This window comes from Vespula vulgaris, chromosome 14 (genome assembly GCF_905475345.1).
Source record: "Vespula vulgaris chromosome 14, iyVesVulg1.1, whole genome shotgun sequence".
NCBI lineage: Eukaryota > Metazoa > Arthropoda > Insecta > Hymenoptera > Vespidae > Vespula > Vespula vulgaris.
The window spans coordinates 3316400-3337676 of record NC_066599.1 but is presented as its reverse complement, the minus strand read 5'-3'; the positions used below and the strand labels follow the sequence as shown (position 1 = coordinate 3337676).

Genomic DNA, 21277 nt, shown 5'->3' with positions numbered 1-21277 from the left:
GACAGGAAGGTTGGTTCCTAATCCTAAACAGACGAGTACTTTCCCGAAAGAGGGATTTTCTGAAAAAGGAAAGACTCGATCGTGTTTCTCAAAAGTCTCTCTCGATCCATCTCCTATTTCATGCGGTCTCATTAAAGAACCAGATTCATCCTTTCTCTTTTTTTCTTCCTTGTCTTTTTTCTCTCTATTTTTTTTCTCTCTTTTTCTTCTACTTCTTCTCCCTTCTTTTTCCTTTTCTTTTCTTTTTTTTTTTTTACGGATAACAGAGAAATATTTTATTCGTTGAATTTTTATGTTATTATTCCTCTTCTTTTTCTTTATCTTTCTCTTCTTCTTCTTCTTCTTCTTCTTCTTCTCCTTCATAGTTAGTCCTTCTACTTTTTCTTTTTCTTCTTATTCTTATTTTTATTCCTGGTCGCGATAACTTCCGTTGTCACAAGAGAGATTAAAATTGCAAATTCCACGAAGTTCATGTCGAATTGTTCAAGTTAATACGAACGAAACGACGCGAAATGGAAAATGGATGGACGATTGAAAATAGAGAGAATTTTTCATTCTTATTTTTACTCGAACTTTTCGTTGCATCTATTATATATATATATATATATATATATATATATATATATATTCAGAAAAATATCGTGTACGATAATAATACGATAGTACATATTCGATTCTGATAGATAGAATATTTTCTATATCTTGTAGAAAAAGAAATTTTCTCCCCTACCTTCTTTTTCTATTTTCTTTTTTCATATAAAATTAATGATTTAACAAAAATATATTCGATGTTTCTGTTGTTAATAATCGATTATATACGTTCGAACGTATTAATAATAATTAACATATTTGTAATAATAATTCAGTTTTGTATATTACTCTTCTATTTATCGTATTTCATTATTTAATGTAATGAAAAAAATAAATAAAAAAAAAAAGAAAAAAAAGAAGGGAAAGAGAAAACAGAGAGAGAGAGAGAGAGAGAGAGAGAACTTCTTGTTTTTAAATTTTTCTCTTCCACTATTCTTTTTTTTTTAATTTCCTATTTTTATTATTATAATTTTTTTATTTCCTATTTTTATTATGATTCTTTTTTATTTCCTATTATTATTTTTTGTATTTTAACAATATTCTCGAGATTCCACATTAATCATCGATACGTTATATATAAAGAAAAAAAAAAAGAAGAAAGAAAAAACAAAGAAAAAAAAATCTTTCGGCGAACTTTATATAAAATATTAATAATAGTAACTCGGAGAATTCCAAGCATGAATGCTACATACGTGGTTCTCTTTCTCTTTCTCCTTCTCTCTCCCTCTCTCCCCCTCTCTCTCTCTCTTTCTCTCGAGAACGTAATATCGATCTCCTATTATTTTTTCTCTCCAATCACCATGAAAAGCGAGCACGGAATAAATGCAGAGAGGGAAAAAGAGAGAGATAGAGAAACGAGTCGTACGCGCGAGCAATTATTTTCTCGCGTTATACAGAGGGACAAATATAGAGAGAGATGGAGAGTAAGAGTAGGTAGGATGAGGATGAGGAGAATGAGAAGGGAGAAGTGGAGGGGAGGGGGAGGGGAGGGGGAGGGGGAGTGGAGGGGGAGGAGGAGGGGAGGAAGAGGAAGTGGTGAAAAAAAATAGAAGGGAGGAGGAATGGAGAGTCGAACAACAATTTACGCGTAGATTCCCACGAATAAATGCTCCGGGCAGATTTTTCATGGGAGGTTTAAGCTTTAATCTAGGGATAAGCTTCGTGAACAGAAAGAGAAAGATAGAAATAGGGAATGAGAGAAAGAGAGAGAGAGAGAGAGAGAGAGAGAGAGAAATAGAGATAGAAACATTTGGCTACGTTTTCTCTATATGCATAGTGCATACGCACATACATACATATGTATATATATATATATATACTTTATATATACCGTTAAATGTTTCCATTCTCTCTCTATTCCTTTCTTTCTTTGTTTCTTTCTTTCTATCTATCTTTCTTTTCATTCTTTCATTCTCTTTCTCTTTCTCTCTCTCTCTTTTTCTTTTTTCTACATAGATACATCGAACTGTATTTAATCGACGGAAACATTTCAAAGTTTATGAAACTCTATTCTCTTTTACTATCTCGAACAATTCGTTCGATTTTCATCTTACGAATAAAGGAATAAAGAGATAGATAAATAGATTTCGTGTGTGTGCGTGCGTGGTGTATGTGAATATATATATATATATATATACATATGTGTATGTAGAAAAAAAGAAAGAGAAAGAAACATTTGGCTTGGTGGAAGTTTGCCCGCTTATCAAAATGCCGATCGTAGGAGGAAAAAAAAGAGAAAAGAGAAGGGGAACAGAGGCAGGGAATGGAACGCATTGTTACGAATTTAATGGCGTCGCTTGGATAAAGTTCAAGTAGTAGTCGTTGTTGTCGAACTACCGGCCGTAAAATAACAGGGACGGATAATGTAATAACGAGAGCCTTCTTTGTGTCTTACGTTCTCACGCATAATGGGATAATAAGAGAATATACGAGAGTTTCGATGCACCACCATGAGAGATATGAGCATAGAAGAGAGAGAGAGAGAAAGAGAGAGAGAGTGAAAGAGAGAAAGAAAGAAAGAGAGAGAGAGAGGGGTAAGGGTGATGACGGTGATAGTGGTAGTGGTGGTAATGGTAGTGGTGATAGTTGTGGTAGTAGTGGTGGAAAAAGAGGACCTTCTAGATATCGTTAACCCTCTTCTTTATTACATTTTTGAGGTACAATAAGGATGCTTTCTCTCTCGGCTTTGGAATTCGGTAACGTTTCGCGAACATTTACGAGCGTATTTTCATCTCTCTCTCTCTCTCTCTCTTTCTCTTTCTATGTATATATATATATATCTTTCTTCGTCTTATTCGCTCTTACCACGTATTTCTCTATTTCTATTTCTCTCTATCTTACGAGAGAAACGTATTTACCCTGATTTTCGGTCGTTTTCTCTCCTTATCTATCTATATATCTGTCTGTCTGTCTGTCTGTCTGTCTGTCTTCTTGGCTCTCTTTCTCTCTTTCTTTCTCTCTGTAATTCACGAGACTCTGGGAATCAAGAAGCTGTGAGAACGTACCAAGGAAGTTCCTCGAAAATGGAAAGTACGCTCAAGATACGCTCGGTTTGCACGATAACGCGCGATTTAAGCTTTGATCTCGTTCTTTTCTATATCTTTCTCTTTCTCTCTCTCTCTCTGTCTGTCTGTCTGTCTTTCTCTATCTATCTTTTCCTATATCTCTTTCTATCTTACCTACGAGAAAATTAGTTTTCTTTCTCGCGGAACGATAAAAATCGTTCATCCTCTCTTTACTTTTACCCTTTTTAAAGTCATATTTAGACAGAAACATCGTCGGGAAAATATTATTACTTCCTCTAATGGATAGTATAAAATATAAAAACGTTAAAACAATTTTTTCAATCCTCACAAGAAAGATTATTTAAAACACGAATTTCTATGAATAATTCGGTAATGCTCTCTCCCTCTTTTTCCTTTTCTCATCTTGTTTGTATTTTTAGAGTGTTAAAGTAATATTTATTTACAAAGAATATTAAAAACAAATAGTAAGAATTATTCGCCTTTACAAGTTCTTTTACTTTCTCGAAAGATGAAAGAAGGATATAAAAAATAATAAAAGAAGAAAAAAAAGGAGAGAGAGAGAGAGAGAGAGAAAGAGAATTCTTTCTCTAAACGAAAATTTTATATACCTTCATAAATGAATCTAACGAATAATTTTTATTATACATCATATTAATACATTGATATATTAATAAAATGTATATTTACATAACACTTATTACGTGTATCCATAATTTATATACATTTATTTATTAATGTTAATATTCCTTTTATTTATTTATACAGAATCAATATACGCATACATACATATACGTGTACGAACACATACCTAGGAATGAGAGTTGGAATATAAAGGAAATGAATTATTTTAATTAATTGAATGCAACGAATATTTATCAATCTGTCTATCTATCCATCTATCTATCTATCTATCTATCTATCTCTATCTCTCTCTCTCTCTCTCTTACTCTTCTCCAAAATATCATCATCGAACTTATCGACGAATACGAGAGTAACGATCGTTATAGCATCGATCCCTGTTTGCACATAAATTCAACATTGGCTATTAGAACGAGAGCAAGTTGTATCTCTCTGGAAATTGATAGTACACGCAAGGTTTGCTTTATCTAACCCGTCTAATGAAAGCTATGTCCTCAAAAGCTATCCACGAACGTCCTAATTTACCGCGAGAAACGCGTTTACCTATCTCTAAATACGTCCATCTACGTTAATCTACATAAATACATACGTGTATGTATATATATATGTGTGTGTGTGTGTGTGTCTACGCATACCTTGCACAGAGAAAGACGTGTGTAAATATCTAAATAATTTAGAAAGTTTCAAAGGAAATTGATCCTTTTACAGTGTGATTAATGAGATTGTTAATAAATGACATAACAAAGTAAATAAATTATTTCCTATCTCGTTCGATATAAATTAAATTCAAGATAGATAAATAAATAAATAAATAAACAGACAGACAGATGGATAAATTCTGATCCTGATATTTTTAAGGTTCGTTAATAAAAGATATTTTTATAGTAATAAAAAGAAAGGAACAAGAATAAATAAATACATTAATAAGTAAAAAAACGAAAAAAAGATTATCTCCTTATATTATTTGACATCTTGAATATATCTAAATAAATACATAAATTAATAACCCTACAGTTCATTCTTTTATATTTATCGATTAATTAGATTGTAAATAATGAAAAAGAAATATAAAAAGATAAAATAATAATAACAACAACAACAACAACAACAAAAAGAAAGAAAAGAATTATTTTTCGATCTTATTTGTCATCATCGAATAACAATTTTCTAAATAGGTTTGATAGATAGTTAGATAGATAGATAGATAGATAGATCTTTATGTCTATTCAAATCGACGCTCTACGTTTATCCTGATCCTTTACTCTGCAAGAGACGGCTGGACAATAGAGGTACAGGAATATTAATTTAAGGTCGGAACGAAATTGCGGAAGGTAGTAAATCAGTTTCCCTGGCAAATCCCTTTGTTGGAAAACTATGCCCTTGGAGATGATGCTTCTCCTTATACAATACTATATCTCCAACTATAAACGTGACTCGTTAACTCGTTTCCTATCTTTCGTTGTACCCTCAATTGGCACGTTCTGCTCTATTTCAACATCGAAAATATTTACTATCATCTTCCTCTTTACTCGTTGACATTTATGAGATCGCAAGAAGAAAAAAAAAGGAAAAGAAAAAGAAAAAAAAAAGAAAGAAAAAAAAAAGAAAAGAAAAAAATAACAATAATAAAAAAGACAGGTATGACATATCGATTTATACATAACTCATGAAACATCTCTCTCTCTCTCTCTTTCTCTCTCTCTCTCTTTCTCTCTCTCTCTCTCTCTCTCTCTTTATTACTTTCTATTAAATAATAATCTTCAGATAAAACATCCCGATAGATCGAATTTCGATAATGTTCTTATCCAACGACAACGAGATCCAAATTTGACACGTCGTTAAACTAGATAGATTTTCTTTGTAGAAAAATATGCCTTGAAAAGTCTCCTTCTTCTTCTTCTTTCTCCTTCTTATATTTTCTCTACTCTCTCTCTCTCTTTCTCTCTCACTCTCTCTCTTTCTCAATTTTTTTTCCTCCACTCTTTTTTCTTTCTTTCTTCCTTTCTTTTTTTATTGTTCCCATCTCCTTTCTACTTCGTCTAGACTCGACTGAAATTACCAATCGATTTATGCAAATCCGTGGTTAACAGACAGGTTGTCGCTCGCAGGTAAAGCTTTTAATAGTGCTGCCACTGTCATTATTGGCTACATAGTGGATCGTTAATCCCCTAGAGGCATAATGAAAATTAAACTTCAGCCGGAAATGCAGCGTGTCGATTCGTTGAGATTACGTATTTACGTCGAATAGATCGATCGTTCTTTGTCACTTTATATTTATATATTCTCTTTCCGTTATTATCAGTTATATCATCGTTATTATATTTCGTTTTTCTTTTTCTTTATATTCATTAATTTAGCAGAAGTATTTATGTTAATGATATCATATGTGACGACGACAGAACGAAATATATTATATATATCGATCGAAAGTTCTCTATCTCACTTCTGAGAAACAAATCCGCCTTTGGTAATATATTAAACTGCAGTATTACTCTCTCTCTCTCTCTCTTAGCCAAAGTCATAATAAATCCTCTTGAAATATATTATGTCGAGTGTTAATGCAGCGAAGGTCGATATAAGGCGATTTAACAAAAAGAAACGAAAAGAGTTATTCACGTCGTTGTAATACTCTTTTTATCTTTTCTTTCTTAGATTTTTTTGTTCTTTTTTTTTTTGGTTATATTTCCTTTTATTTATTTATTTATTTTTTATTTTGTTGTACTTTAAAAAAAAAAACGACTTATCCGAACGAACGTGTATTTTTCTTTTTTTTTTTTTTGGTTTCTCTTTTCTGTTTCTTATTTTTCACTTTTTATCGTAACTACACGTCAAGAGAGTAATCTCATTATATTTAAATGGAAGTATTTATGAAAGAATAAATACGAAAAATATGTATCATCTCATAATCATCGAAATACGTGGATATTACCAATTTTCATATGATTCATTACTTTATAAAATTTGTTTTTAATCGTTTAGCCCTATCGCTTTAAATGAGTATGTCTGTATAGTATAATATCTATTATATCTGTCTATTAAATCATATAATTTTCTATTAACCTAAGAATAACAAACATTTCTCTAATTTTCTAATTTTAATTTGAAAGTACGTAATTATTAAATATAAAAAAAAAAAAAGAAATATATATGAAAAATGTTGGACAAGTCATATTATTTTCTATTGATCTAAGAATAACAAACACTTTTCTAATTTTATATTTTATATATATATATATATAACGTTTCTAATATTTTCACCTTTAAGTTTCAACTATATCGATATATTTGAATATCAGATTACTCGAGCGAAGACTAAGTAGTTCGAGAAACAACGGTAAGAATATTCGTCGAGTTACGTCAAACGAGATAAGAATCGTTTCGAGGATCAACTTCAGCGCGTTAAAACGAAGAAACACGATAGCGAGATAACGATAGCGATACACTAGTAACAATGATAAGAGATTAACATAGAAAAGTAAGTAGGTACTTACTTCGGTATTATCACGTAATACGCTATGTCTGTCTGACCTTTCGTGGACCATTACTACTTCTTCTGTTTACAAGGATCTCCAGTTGAAATGAACTCCTTTATATCTTTTCAGTATTTCTTAAAATGTAATTTCAGTATTCGTAAAAGGAACGAACGTAAAAGACGAGATGTTTCCTCAACGAAATAGGAAAGCAAACTGTTTCGATGAACATTTATCGAGATCAATGTAAACGAAATGTATAATGGAACCTAATAACCTTGTATATACGACGACCTTTTTCTTTTGTAATGTTACCACCGTATACAACATCCATATACCACGAACACGTTTCGTTAATGTAAACAATAGAGTTTGTTGTCGTTCGTAATAGTAAATTTTCTTTTGATAATAATCGTGAAAGTTGTTTGAGTCTATTGTTTATTGATATGAAATTTATCATTTATTATTATGAAATATTAACTAAGTAGAAATATTTCAATATATTATATATGTTATATATAAATTATATTTAGACACATAATGGTGATCGAAAGTTTTTTTAAGATCATTGACATAATTCCTAGTTTTACAATTTAATAAATAGAAAGGAAAAACAAAAAAAAATTTCGCTTCGAAACTCTCGAAAAAGAGTAATTGATTTTTAAGTTTACTTAGGAACTTTAAGCCAACCTTATCGTTCGTATAACGTAGCACATTTGGTATATAAACAATCAAGATTATTGTTTGCTTCACTGATAGTAATCATGAAAATATCTTGGATCAATTATTTATCAAAATTGAATTTTGTCATTTATTTTATGTAATATTAAAAAGAGTGGAAGTGTTTCGATAAATATTTAAATAGTTGGAGATGGTTAAAAGTTTTTAAGCTTGTTTATATAGTTCTTCATAGTTTTATAGTTTGAAAAAACAATTAATCTGAAAAGTCACGAAAAAGAGTAATTGATTTTTAAGTTTAACTAAAATCTTGTGTATATAATTTCCAAGCCATTTTCATTATAAAATATATATATATTTTTTTATTCCTTTTATTCACAGAATATACTGATGAAGTTTGATCGATTAAAACTAAGAAATCCTCTGTGCGTTTGTATATACGTATACACATATATACATACATATCCTATATGAACCATTCTTTTTAAAAATTGTACGCGCTTTATGTAATAATTTACGTCATTCTATAATTTATCTTTAAATTAATGTAAAAATATCCGATATACAAGAGGGGTCATATTTATATATTATATATATATATATTATATATATACACCCAGCCACACATACACACACACACAAAGAATTCGATTTCCAATATCTCCCACTCGTCTTAATAAATTCCAACAACAAGAAAATCTAGATACATTAATTAAAGTAAACGTTTGATCTCGCCTATCGCAGTCGACTCGTCTCGTTGAAAAAAAGGAAGACGTTGAAAAAGCATGAGAAAGAGATGGAGAGAGAAAAAAAAAACAAAAAGAAAAAAGACGTAGTGTAAGAAGAAAAGACAGAAAAAGAAAAAAGAAAAAACAGAAAAAACAGAAAAGAAAGAAAGAAAGAAAGAAAGATGAAAAAAGAAAAGGAAGAGAAGAGATAAGCAAACGAGGGAGTCGACTTATGGTGAAACGATCCGATAGAGAGACTATGGTTCTTTTATAGCCGTTTAACGATACTTCCCACGTTATCTCCCACCCTCTCTCTCTCTCTCTCTCTCTCTCCGTCTTCTTCTTCTCCCTTCATCATCCAAGATGTCTCGCTTTAAAGCTACGCCTCGAAATTCGTCGAAAGTAGGCCATTGAGATTCTAGTTAACGATCCGATCGGTATATAAAACCGATGCCTTGCCTTGCTAATGTTCTCCCTAATACATCCCTCTATAATTCACGTAGAAACATTCGTCAACTTCATCTCCAAGGATCGACGTCTTCATCATCGACCTCCCTTTTTCTTTCTTTCGTTTTTTTTTTCCTTTTTTTTTCTTTTATTTTTTTTTATTTTATTTTCCTCCCTGTTCTTTCCTCCCTCTCTCCCTCCTTCTTTTTCCTCTTTTCTTCTTATTCTTATTCTACTTCTTTTACTTTCTCTTTGCACTCCCCTCCTTAGTTTTTTTTTTTTTCGTTTTCTTCTCCTACGTCTCCAGACTGAAACTTCCATTATTATTCAAATCGACGTTCTCATGGACTTTTCGCTGGCAATCGATACGTAAAAATCGCAATTTCCAAGGGGCTGCTTCTCACCCTCGTCTCGTTCCTTGGATTTCTTCTTTTTTTTTTCCCTTGCTTTCTCTCTCTCTCTCTCTCTCTCTCTCTCTCTCTCTCTCTGTCTGTCTGTCTGTCTGTTTCTGTCTCTTTCCTTTCCTTCTTTTTCTATACCCTCAAAAGGATGTGGAAAAGAAGGAGGCCACTCGACGATGTACTTCGTGCGTGACTAACGAGAAAGTCGAGAGGTAAATGCCTTCCACGATTATTTGCTGGAGCTTTAAATACCTTATGTGAAACGAGGGATACGTTGAACGATGATTAGATATCGTAAATGGAGTTGTGATTATTTGTCTTTTCATCGTTTTATTATCTTTTTAATAGTTTCTAAAGTGGCAATAAATAATAATACTAATAATAATAAAAAAATAATAATGATGATGATGATGATGATGATGATGATCGACGAAAACTTTTTTTTTTTTAATAAAAAAGCAAAATCGCGTTGACTTTTTGAATGTTTTCTTTTCATCATCATCATTATTATTATTTATTTATTTTTCTTTTTTAAATAACACGTAATGAACGTAGTGTAGAGAAATAAATTCAATGAATATAAATACTGTATGTATATTATTTTATGTTATATTATAATTAAAAATTTGCTGAATACTTTACTATCGAAAAGTTTTGTTTGTTTTATATTTGTTTAGATATATCAAGATAATTTATAACGAAAGCCAATTTTTATTAAAAAGTAATTGTATGTTGAATAGATAGAGACAAAATCCATAAGTATAACATTATGCTTAGTACTGTGTCTTACATTAAAAAACAGAACAAAAAAAAATAAAATAAAATAAAAAGAAAAAGGAAAATTATCGATATTAAAGTTGAATTACAATATAAAACATGAAATCTAATCAACGAAAATGATCGAAATAATATCTCTTTCCCATCCTTTAATTCCTCCTCCGTTTGAACTGATAAAGCAATCATGATAATTGTATTGTAAGGTATTTAGTTTATTTAGTAATTCGCAACGCGTTTAGAAGACAAGAGGTTAACGTACGTATGTAGATGTCTATGTAACATGTTCTCGTGTCTCCAGTCCTGCATGATTTCTCCTTGTATCGTGTAACGTATCTGTCAACGTGCTACTACGGTGACTAACGTGTGCTTTGCGTGTGCGATAGTATGCAAATACTACTCTTGTCACGCGTTTCTCCTCTCACAATACAATAGTGAGAGAATGCGAGAGAGAGAGAGAGAGAGAGAGAGAGGAGAGAGAGAGAGAGAGAGAAGTTCAGCTGAAATTGCTTAGATAGATTCGCCGATTTCGAGACACCACTGAACACTGAAACGAAATTCGAAGACGTTGAAACCGAAAGGAATACAATCAAGAGACACAAAGATCCTCAACGTGAATCCATTTTGTCGGAGGAGAAAGATAGATAGACAGAGAGATAGAGAGAGAGAGAGAGAGAAAGAGAGATTCCAATCTCACTCGCGAATGTCGCTGTTGAACTTCTCAAGACGTTTCTAATCCACATTATACTTGATTTTGCCAGAGGTGCTGCTAGTAGCATCAAAGAACCTCTAAGTGAATTCCTTTGATGCGGAATAGACGATATTGTCACGTACAAAATATCTTTGAAAAAGATTTTCTATCTCTATTTATTAACTTTCAGAAATAATATATATATATATATATTATTTCTGATAGTTAATATTAATTACTTGTAATTAATTGAAATGTGTTTAAAAGGTTTCAAAGGAAAATGAAATTCAATAAACGAAGACACATGAGCTCGTATCTCTCCAAGTGTCTATCTGCCTCTTTCCTATTTCTCCGTTGAAATTATTATTGATCGTGATATGATATTTATCGAAATTTTCATAGAATAATAATAATAATAATAATAATAATAATTATTATTATTATAAAAGAAACAAAAAAGAGAATGAAACGCGAAAAAAAAAATTTCCTCTCTCTCGCTCTCCCTTTTTTTCTTTTGTATCTATATAACTTAATATTTACGTTATTAGTATTAATTATATTCAGAATTTATCGAAATTTTTACAGAAAATTAGGAAAAATAAAATATAAGAAAGACCTTATCTTCTCTCCCTCTCTCTCTCCCTCTCTACTTTCCATGAAACTTAATATTCACGTATTCAATACTAATTATATACATAATTCCTTGAAAATTAGAAAGAAAATTAAAAATAAAAAAATGCAAGAGTAACTTTATCTTCTCTCTCTCTCTCTCTCTCTCACTCCATTTCTGTACTCCCCGTAACAAACTTAATATTAACATCCTTAACGTATTAAAAATTCTTGATAAAACTAAAGAAAAAAACGAAACAATTCGGATACTTTATAAATTCAAAAGAAGCAAACTTTCGGTTTATAGTACACTTAATAATACATTCTATTTAATATTAAGTATAGGCAATTTTTCAAAATTTCTGAAGAAAATGAAAAACCCGAGGAAATGTTTCATCTTCACTAACTCCTTCCCTCCCTCTCTCTCTCTCTCTCTGTAAACTCTACAAAAAACTTAAATATCACATATCTGACATATTAAAAATTTCTCAATGCTCCAATCCTTAAAATAAATAAAAAAAGAAAAAAAGAAAGAAAAAGAAAACAAAGAACAAAAAAGAGTATAAAAAAAAGCAAAAAAAAAACCAAAACCAAAAAAGAACCAACGAAACGACAAAACAAAATCGAGTATCCACCTCGTAATCTTCAACAGGAAGAACGAGAAACTTTTTTGTTTCACAGATGTTGAAACGTTACTGTGGAAGAAGAAAAACTCTGCCGAGGTTGAGAGAATCATTGTTAAAGATTGGAGATGGGATAAAAATACCTACATACGGTATACTATACGAAGTACATAGATATATCGAAATCGAAATGAGAAAGGATCTATCTATCTATCTAAAAAGGAAGAGGTTGGTGCATCTACGTTGTCGATGGAGAGGGGGTGGTTGGAATTTGTGAAGGGAGAAGGAGAGAAGATGGTAGCGGTGATGGAGAAGAAGAAAGAGATGGAGCAAAAGGAAAAAAAGAAAAAAGAGGTAAGGAAGATAGTAAGAGGAAGAGAGAAGAAGAGAGTGGTGGTAAGAAAGAGAGAGAGAGAGAGAGAGAGAGAGAGGGGTAGGTAAGGTTGGTGAAGGTTCAACGCGAACAAGCTCTGCTCGTGAACTCGCTTTAAACTCAGTGTGCCAATGGGAATCCGATAAAGAGCCCGAGGCGAACGTTCCTTTCTCCATCGTATTACAAGCATCTTCCGAAGGAGCTTTTCCACGCTGAGCTTTTCCTCTGTGCACGCGTGCTTCTATCTTACAATCTGAGATGCGACACCCTACGATATACGTGTATATATGTGAGTGTATGTATGTGTGGGGATGGAATGTGTATATGTATATAACTACGTATGTATGCATATATACATTTATATGTACGGGTTTCTTTCTTTTATTTTATTTCTTTTTTTTTTTAAAGAGGAAAGAAGAGAAAGAAAGAGAGAGAGAGAGAGAGAGAGAGAGAGAGAGAGAGAGCGTGTACAATTTGAAGAAAGTCTGAAGCTCCAATATCTCGTTTCGAGAAAACTTCCAAGCCTGCGGTTTAGTTTCAATAGTTCTTAACACATTTCATTCGTTTTTCCCCCCCTTTTCTTTTTTTACTCTTCTATATTGCAAGATTTTATCGTTATCAAATAATTATGTTTTTGTGATTTAATCGTATATGTTGAGTGAGTTTACATTGAAACGTTCTATATATATATATTTTTTTTTGTTATTATTTTTGTTGTTTTTAAAGAGAAGAGAGGAAGAGAGATCGTGTATAATTTAAAGAATGCCCGAAGCTTCAAGATTTCGTTCGAGAAAATTCTAAAGCTTCAAGAGGAGTTCTCAACATTTTCATCTTTTCTTTTTCTCTCGTTACTTTTTTTCTTATGGTAATATTTTATGATTATTGAGTTATTATGATTTAACGGTTAAATGTTGAATGAGTTTACTGCGATAGATATTGTTATATATGTATGTGCAATGATTTTATGGATTTTTCCAAGATAATTTAAATGTACTCCGTTTTATGATAACTCGTTTGAAATCGATTAGCATAAAATCGAATAATATAAATGTTGTAATAATATTCTTTAATATATGCGGCATTATAAATATTTAACGATGGTAGGAATAATTATTTTTAATCTTTTCTTTTTTTTTTTTAATTATGATTTAAATCGATTCTTTATCTTAATTAATTCTATATCATATTGATTAATACGACGTCATATTATAATATCGTACATTAGTATGATCTTAGCATTAAAGCGTCAAATATTGTACGAATTTGTTTCAATCAATAATATACATATATAAATATCATCAATATATAACAATATATATCTTTATAAATTTCTTAGAATATATATTACGAATATTGTAATAATAAAAAGATTAGGTTAATATACAACTGTCTCACCCTTCTCACTATGATAGCTGTCTTCAGATTAGTTAATCAACTCTCTCGAATCCTTTAAAACCTCCAGCTTCCTTGAGTTTAGCAACACTCGGAAAATTCAGTGACACGAACTGCCTCTGAAACATAATGATCAAAAAGATGAGATATACGTACATACATTTCTCTCGAAATTAAGATATATCGATCTCAAAATTAAATAAATATTCTTTTAGTTAAATTTATGATTAAGTCGAATTGGATACGAATCAATACACATCTATATATTAATTTCATTTTTTTACATATGACATTACTTACGTATGTACGTTTCTTTACAACAAAAAGAGAGAGAGAGAGAGAGAGAGAGAGAGAGAGAGAGAGAGAGAAAATAAAATCAAAAAACAAAAACAAAAAAGAGGACGCGAAAGATAGTTTACTTTCCGCATTTTTTTTTCTTTTTTCTTTTTTTTCCAGATTACTTCAGAGGCGAAATAAATCCTGCACGTAATCCGAGCCCTTTAAATCCGACGCTAAAGTTGAAATTACTCGTTGTCTTCGTCCAATGAAAAAGTTGACTTTCGTTTAAGAGTAATGGCAGTTAGGTACATAGGTACGTGGTGTAAGAAAGCAAACCACCGGATGCGCGTATTTCTAAGAAAACTTTGTTAACCCAGGGCTGTATAAAATGTTTGACAAAAAAGTCGCAAGAAGTAGATGAGAGAGACAGAGAGAGAGAGAGAGAGAGAGAGAGAGAGAGAGAAAGGGAAGTACATAACAGAAAATGTACTTCGTTCTCTATCTTCCGTATAATTGACTTTTACGAAGTAAAATCTTGTCCAGCAACTCTGAGGTCAGTGTTCTTTTCATTTTGAAAACGAAGACGATCTCTCTCTCTCTCTCTCTCTCTCTCTCTTTCTCTTTCTCTCTCTCTCTCTAGCTTTTTATAGGCATTACTCGAAGAGTTAGAAGAAGAAGAAGAAGAAGACTTGAATTATAAGGGGTGCCACGATAAAATTAAACTTTAATAAACTTTCCAAGAGATAACCGGCCGTATGAATAACGCAATAAGGAACTTATCTCTCTCGAAAGTAAATAAGTATATTTTACAGGGAGTAAGTCTCTTCGGTATTATATAAAAACGTGAATACAAAAGATGGTGGAACTAAGAAAGATGGAGAGAAAGAACGAAAGAGAGAGAAAGAGAGAGAGAGAGAGAGAGAGAGAGGATGGTGATAGGGTTCGCATAATTAACATTCGAGATTCTACGTTTCTTCCTTCCAATCCGTTATTCAAATTGTGGCGGACAACAAAGAGACTCTCTCTCTCTCTGGCAGACTGGCTGGCTGGCTGGCTGACTGGTTGACTGCTTGGATGGTCGAAGGAATAGCGTTTTGCTGGCGAGGAGAAAAAGAGAAGAAGAGATAGAAAGAGAGAGAGAGAGATAGAGATAGATAGATAGATAGATAGATATATAGATAGAGACGAAGGGAGAAAGAGAGAGTCTAATACTGCCAGCGGAAGACGAGATCGAAAGGAAGATCAGCTTTTAAGCTCATCGTGAATTGACTCGGCTTAAACTCGTCCATACAGAAGGGGTTGCTCTGAACTCGAATGAAGCTACTTTCTTCGAAAATATTCCTTTGCTGATAGACATACGTGATCGTGATGATTTCATTTTTTTTGCTCTTTTTTATTTCTCTGTTTTCTCACACATCGTCTTTTATACGTAGACATTTTTATACACGTCGATTGTCAATCTGATCGAAAAAGTATAAGTAGAAAGGTTTAAAGAAAACAAAAAAAAAGAAAAAAGAGTACCGCGTATTTGAATGCATTATTTTTAACTATAAAGTTCTTCGATTGGAGTATGAAAAGAAAAGGAAAAAAAAGAAAAGAAAGAAAAAAGGAAAAGCTTTCGTTATTTCTAATTAAGAATTATTGGATATCTATAAAATATTTTGCAAGAGAGAGAGAGAGAAAGAGAGAGAGAGAGAAAGAGAAAGAGAGAGAGAGAGAGAGAGAAGGTCAATGATAAAAAAAGAAGTATTCTCTAAGGGTCGCTCCCACGCGTTCATGAATTCAATTCGACCTCGTACCGAACAATCGTTTTTGTTACACCCACGGGAAGTGGTATACCTATGACAATAATAATAAAGGACGTCCTTGTGGAATACTTAAAACCGATTAAATCGACGTACAGAGAAGAAAGATACTTCTGGTCTGCTTTGAAGATTTTAGACGAACCAAGATATCTACTATTATATGACATAAGAATTCAGCCTTTGTGTAATCAAGAAACATTTTTGGCTTCTTCGTATTCTCCACAGATTTTCCTCCAGATTCCTCGAAATTACATCAAAACTAAAATTATACACGTATATCTGCGGCTAATATCATTCATCTACGGCTTCAATAAATTTATTCAAATGAAGAATCTAATGACTCAACTAATTAATAATTGTTAGAACACGTTTAAGAACTGTGTTTTCTCGACGATTAGTCGAATATGAAAATATTTATTAAAAGAGTTCACCCTATTTTATGGACACCCGATATATGGGTCTATATACAAATTAGTACCAGATATGTACAGAAAAAAAATAAAAAAGAAATTATCTCTAGTCCGTTTCAATTTAGACACTGGGTATATGAGTCGTTACTTGGTGGACACCCGGTATATGACGATACTTTTTTTTCCCTCGGACACCCGGTATATGAATAAAAATTTCTCGACTCCGTTTCAATTTGGACACCCGGTATATGAAAGGCGCATTCGTTCCTACACGATCACTCGGTATATTTTCTTAGCAGACTGACCTATATTATTTCCTGGAATAAGCACTGACCTACATTAATTCTCGGAAAAACATCTGTTCAGTTAAAGTTCTAAAAATAGATTAAAAACATAACCGACTGACCTATATGTATATATATGTCTCTATATAGACGTGCGTGCGTGTGTGTAAATTGTATATAACATAAATACAAAATTTATAAATACTTTCACGTATCTAATTACATATATATATATGTATGTATGTATAATAAGGAAAGATGAACCTCTTCCCCCACCTACTACCACCAACATAGAGGACAGGTCAATGACCCCAAGTTCGAAACGTTCGATCGATTTAGTGATTTTTAAGAAGAAGAACGTGTATCTTTCGAACGGAATGTCGTAGAAACTTGAAACAAGTACCATTTTAATCGTCAGATTCTAAACTAAACGATAGCGTTGCTCGAAGTAATGTCAATTGTTTATAACGTTTAGAAAAAAAAAGAAAATGCAAAGGTTGAATTACAATTATCGTATAGATACATATAATGTACGTATTACGATATCTATGTTAGAGAATACAATTGATAATAAGTTCGTTTGTATACTATCGAATGAGACTAAGCTACGAAAAGTTTAATTATTATTTAATTTGCAATTACATATATATGCGATAAAGTGATTGAAAGGGAATAATATCGAAGAAAAGTTTTTTATCGATTATTTTTTGATAGGTGAATTTAAGGAATGATAAGAAATGATTAAGGAATTACTAAGATAAATTATATATAAATACATATATAGATAAATATATAAATATAAATTGTATATAAGTGATAAATAAAAAATTTATAAATGTTTTCACATATCTATTATCACGACAGATACAAAATCGATTATTTAATAAAAAAGATAAGAAAGAAAAGAAAACAAAAAGAAAAAAAAATATATATATATAAACATATGTACAAGCATATATAGTAAAATTTACATAAGATGACAAGATATAATATTAAACAAAACGTTTAAGAGTAAACAAGAGAACAAGTTAAATACGTGTAGACACAGTATAATAGGAGGTAAGAAAACGTTGCAGCTACTCGTGGGTTAGTGACGTAGTCGTTACTACCTTAGGGCTTGACCCTCGTTAGAAGCATTAGAAGGGCACGTAGTAGAAGACGAGTTTGGTCTGACGAGACGCCTTCATAGTACTCGAGTCACGTGCTCCGATGGATTTTGCATGTTTGACCTAAGGCTATGTCGAGATACGTTTGAGATCGACAAGGCTGATTGTGAGATGGATCGAGATCGAGAAGGAAAGACAAGGAGATAGAGAAAGAGATAGAGAGATAGATACAGATACAGGTGTAGAGAGACAGAGAGAGAGAGAGAGAGAGAGAGAGAGAGAGAGAAAGAGAGAGAGAGATAATAAAGGAAACAGTGTCATTCGTTGCAGGTGCACAATCAAACGTTGTCCTTCGTCTCTTTATCGCGATCTCTGTCTGTCTGTCGTTAATAGTAAGTACTATTGACTTTATAACCAGGACACAGTGTATAACGACGTCAACCTCGACATGCTTCACTGTAAAGCTATAAACGGTTGACACGTTGTGTTGCCTTTGACATAGCCATTGTTATTCCTCCTTTCTTTCTATTATTACTTGCTGAGAGAAGAATGACCCTTTTTAAACTATGTTAAAACTAGGTAAAATATAACATCATCACGTATATATATCCAATATATTTAAACAAATATATATGTATATGTATATGTATATGTAATCATATAAAAATATATATTTCAAATTATATAAATATGTATTATAAATGAATTCGTAACAAAAATATGTATATATCATTTTCAATTATATGAATTATTATAAATGTATATTTTAAGATTTTAGATACCATGTGTATAACAAAAAAAAAAAAAAAAAATTGTTAATTATATTTCTTAAAACTATTTTTTCTTCCTTTCTCTCTTTCTCTCTCTCTCTCTTTCTGTGTATTTCTTTTTAATCAGTATCACTGAATGAAAGACAGTAACTCGATAAATCGATTAAACAAAAGGAATTCGATAATTTCAGATTGAAGAAACATCGTCGTCGTATTTCTGAAACAGTCGACGATACGAAAAGACTTTCTAATGGAACAAGCGAATGAACGAACAGACGATACAAATAAAGAATCAGAAAAAAAGCGCGAGAGAGAGAGAGAGAGAGAGAGAGAGAGAGAGAGAAATAAAATGTAAGATACGTCGTGAAGTACAGATCTCATCTGACGTCAAAGTACACGAAGTATCGCGAAACCTTTCCGATGTTTTCTGTGAATTTACGTTACGCCAGGCCACGGGAAATTAAACGTCGATAGGAAATACCGATTCGGTCGTTCGAAAAGTGTATGTGACAGAAAGAGAAAGAGAGGGAGGAAGAGAGAGTGAGAGTGAGAGAGAGATAGAACGAGAGAGAGAGAGAGAGAGAGAGAGAGAGAGAGAGAGAGAGAGAGAGAAGGAGAGAAAAACATAGAAGGAGAGGGAGAGATGTTTTTTATATACATATACATATATACATACATTCATACATACATATATACATATATATATGTATATATGTGTATATATATATATATATGTATGTACAAGACAGTGAGTGCTACGAGACAGATAACTAAAATGCAACGTTTATTCGACCATCGATTTTCGATTCACAGTAGTAGGATTTTGATTCCGCCCTTTGGAAAACTGACAGTGTATCAGGAGATTTATATAACCCTTCATTCTCTGTCTTTCTTTTTCTCTGTCTCTCTCTTTATCTTTCTCTTTCTCAATGTCTCTTTCTCTCTCTCTCTCTTTCTCTCTCTCAGTATAATACTCATTCTATATACTTCTCTTACTCGGAACAATCAATTCGATATTGGGAGAAGAAAAAAAAACAATTTCTTCTTTTTTTCCGTATTGCTTCTTTTTCTTTTTCCTTTTTTGTTCGGCAATCCTTTTCTCCTTTTATTATTCCGATCAAAATATTCCATAAACGTTTCAATCAAAAAAGGTATATAAAAATTACAAGTAAGTATAAAAGATGAAAATAAATAAATAAAGATAGATAGATAGATAGATAGATAGATAAATAGATAGATAGATGGATAGATAGATGGATAGATGGATAGATAGTTGGATGGATAGAAAGTTAGGTAAATAAATAAATAGACATGGAACTGATATTAAGAATCTAATGAATGCAAGCAAGCGAACCATTAGTAAAAATTAGTATACGCTTTTCTTTCCCATTTCTGAAACTCGTTATCAGTAGGAAATGGCACGGAAAAGCAAAGGAATTATTTTCTCTAATCCGATTAGCAAAACGATAAAAGCTCTTTATCTCTCTCTCTCTCTCTCTCTCTCTCTCTCTTTCTCTTGCTTCGGCAATCGGTCTTCATTAGCCCGTACGAACTTTTCCTCGAGCTTAGCTCAAATTAAACTCGCTCGGTTCGCTCGCGAGTACTAATCGGACGATAACGAATTACGAAGAGAGAGAGAGAGAGAGAGAGAGAGAGAGAGAGAGAGAGAGAGAGAGAGAGAGAGAGAGAAAGAGAGAGAGAAAAGATAAAAGAAATCTTTCGACGTTTCGTAGATATAGTTTTCATTAACCAAAGTGAAAATAAACGATTTGAAAAAGGCCAGTGAGTAATGAATTTCTGAATCCAAGTCAAGCCGCCATTTGCAATTTTTGTTGTCTTCTTTTTTTTATTTTTTCCTTTCTTTCCTCCATCTCTTTTTTCATATTCTCTTCTTCTTTTATCGACACCCCCTCTCTCTCTCTCTCTCTCTCTCTTTTCTTCTCTTTATCTCTTTCTCTCGCACAGAGATAGTCGACGAATTAAAAGAGGAAATACCCGATCGATCGAACCGAGTCACGCGTGAATATCCATGCGAACGTCCATGCAAGCCGATTGCTTTCTTCTCGGCGATCGGTAAATCGGGAAAAGCGTTCGCGTTAATTCCCGCATCCTTTCGCGAATGATTTCGATAGACGTTATAACAATCGGGGGAGGAGAGGGTGAGCTAGGACGATTGAAAGAAACGACTGCGAATATTCTGTATTCGTCGAGAATAGGAATAATTTCTCGTTTTTATTTTGCTTTGTTTTATTTTGTTTCGTGCTTTTTCATTTTTTTTTTCTATTTTGTTCCCCTTTGTCCATTTTGTGCGACATTTTTGCAAGTCCTTTTTAATTGTTCACTTCTTTTTTCTTTCTTTCTCTCTCTTTTTTCTTTCTTTTTTTTTGTTTTGTACTTTGTCGTTGATAATTTACGTGTATGAAAATCCAAAAATTGTTTCAATGCAAACAGATACGTACATACATACATATATATATATATTTATATACGTATATATATATATATATGTATATGTATATATATATATTACGTACGTATGTATGCTGTCGTAGTAAACATTTTCGTTTGTTTTGTTTTTTTTATTTTGTCCAAACAAATACGAGTATGAAAATATAAAAATTGTTTAAATACAAACAGACATGTATTTCTCTATAGAGATATGTGTACGTACGCGTACTGTCG

At 32.0% G+C, this 21277-nt stretch overlaps 1 protein-coding gene across 9 annotated transcripts in view; it reads right to left on the bottom strand.

Moving 5' to 3' along the window:
• Nucleotides 1-21277, bottom strand: part of LOC127069087 (neuroligin-4, Y-linked-like) — a 188733-nt gene that overhangs the window by 71436 nt on the left and 96020 nt on the right. For 8 of the 9 annotated variants that reach the window (XM_051005774.1, XM_051005778.1, XM_051005773.1 and 5 more), the window contains one exon: nt 13945-14060. The gene's annotated coding sequence lies outside the window, so the exon portion shown is untranslated. Of the gene's footprint in view, nt 1-13944; nt 14061-17828; nt 17852-21277 lie in introns of those variants that run through there. The other variant, XM_051005771.1, reaches the window with a different exon arrangement.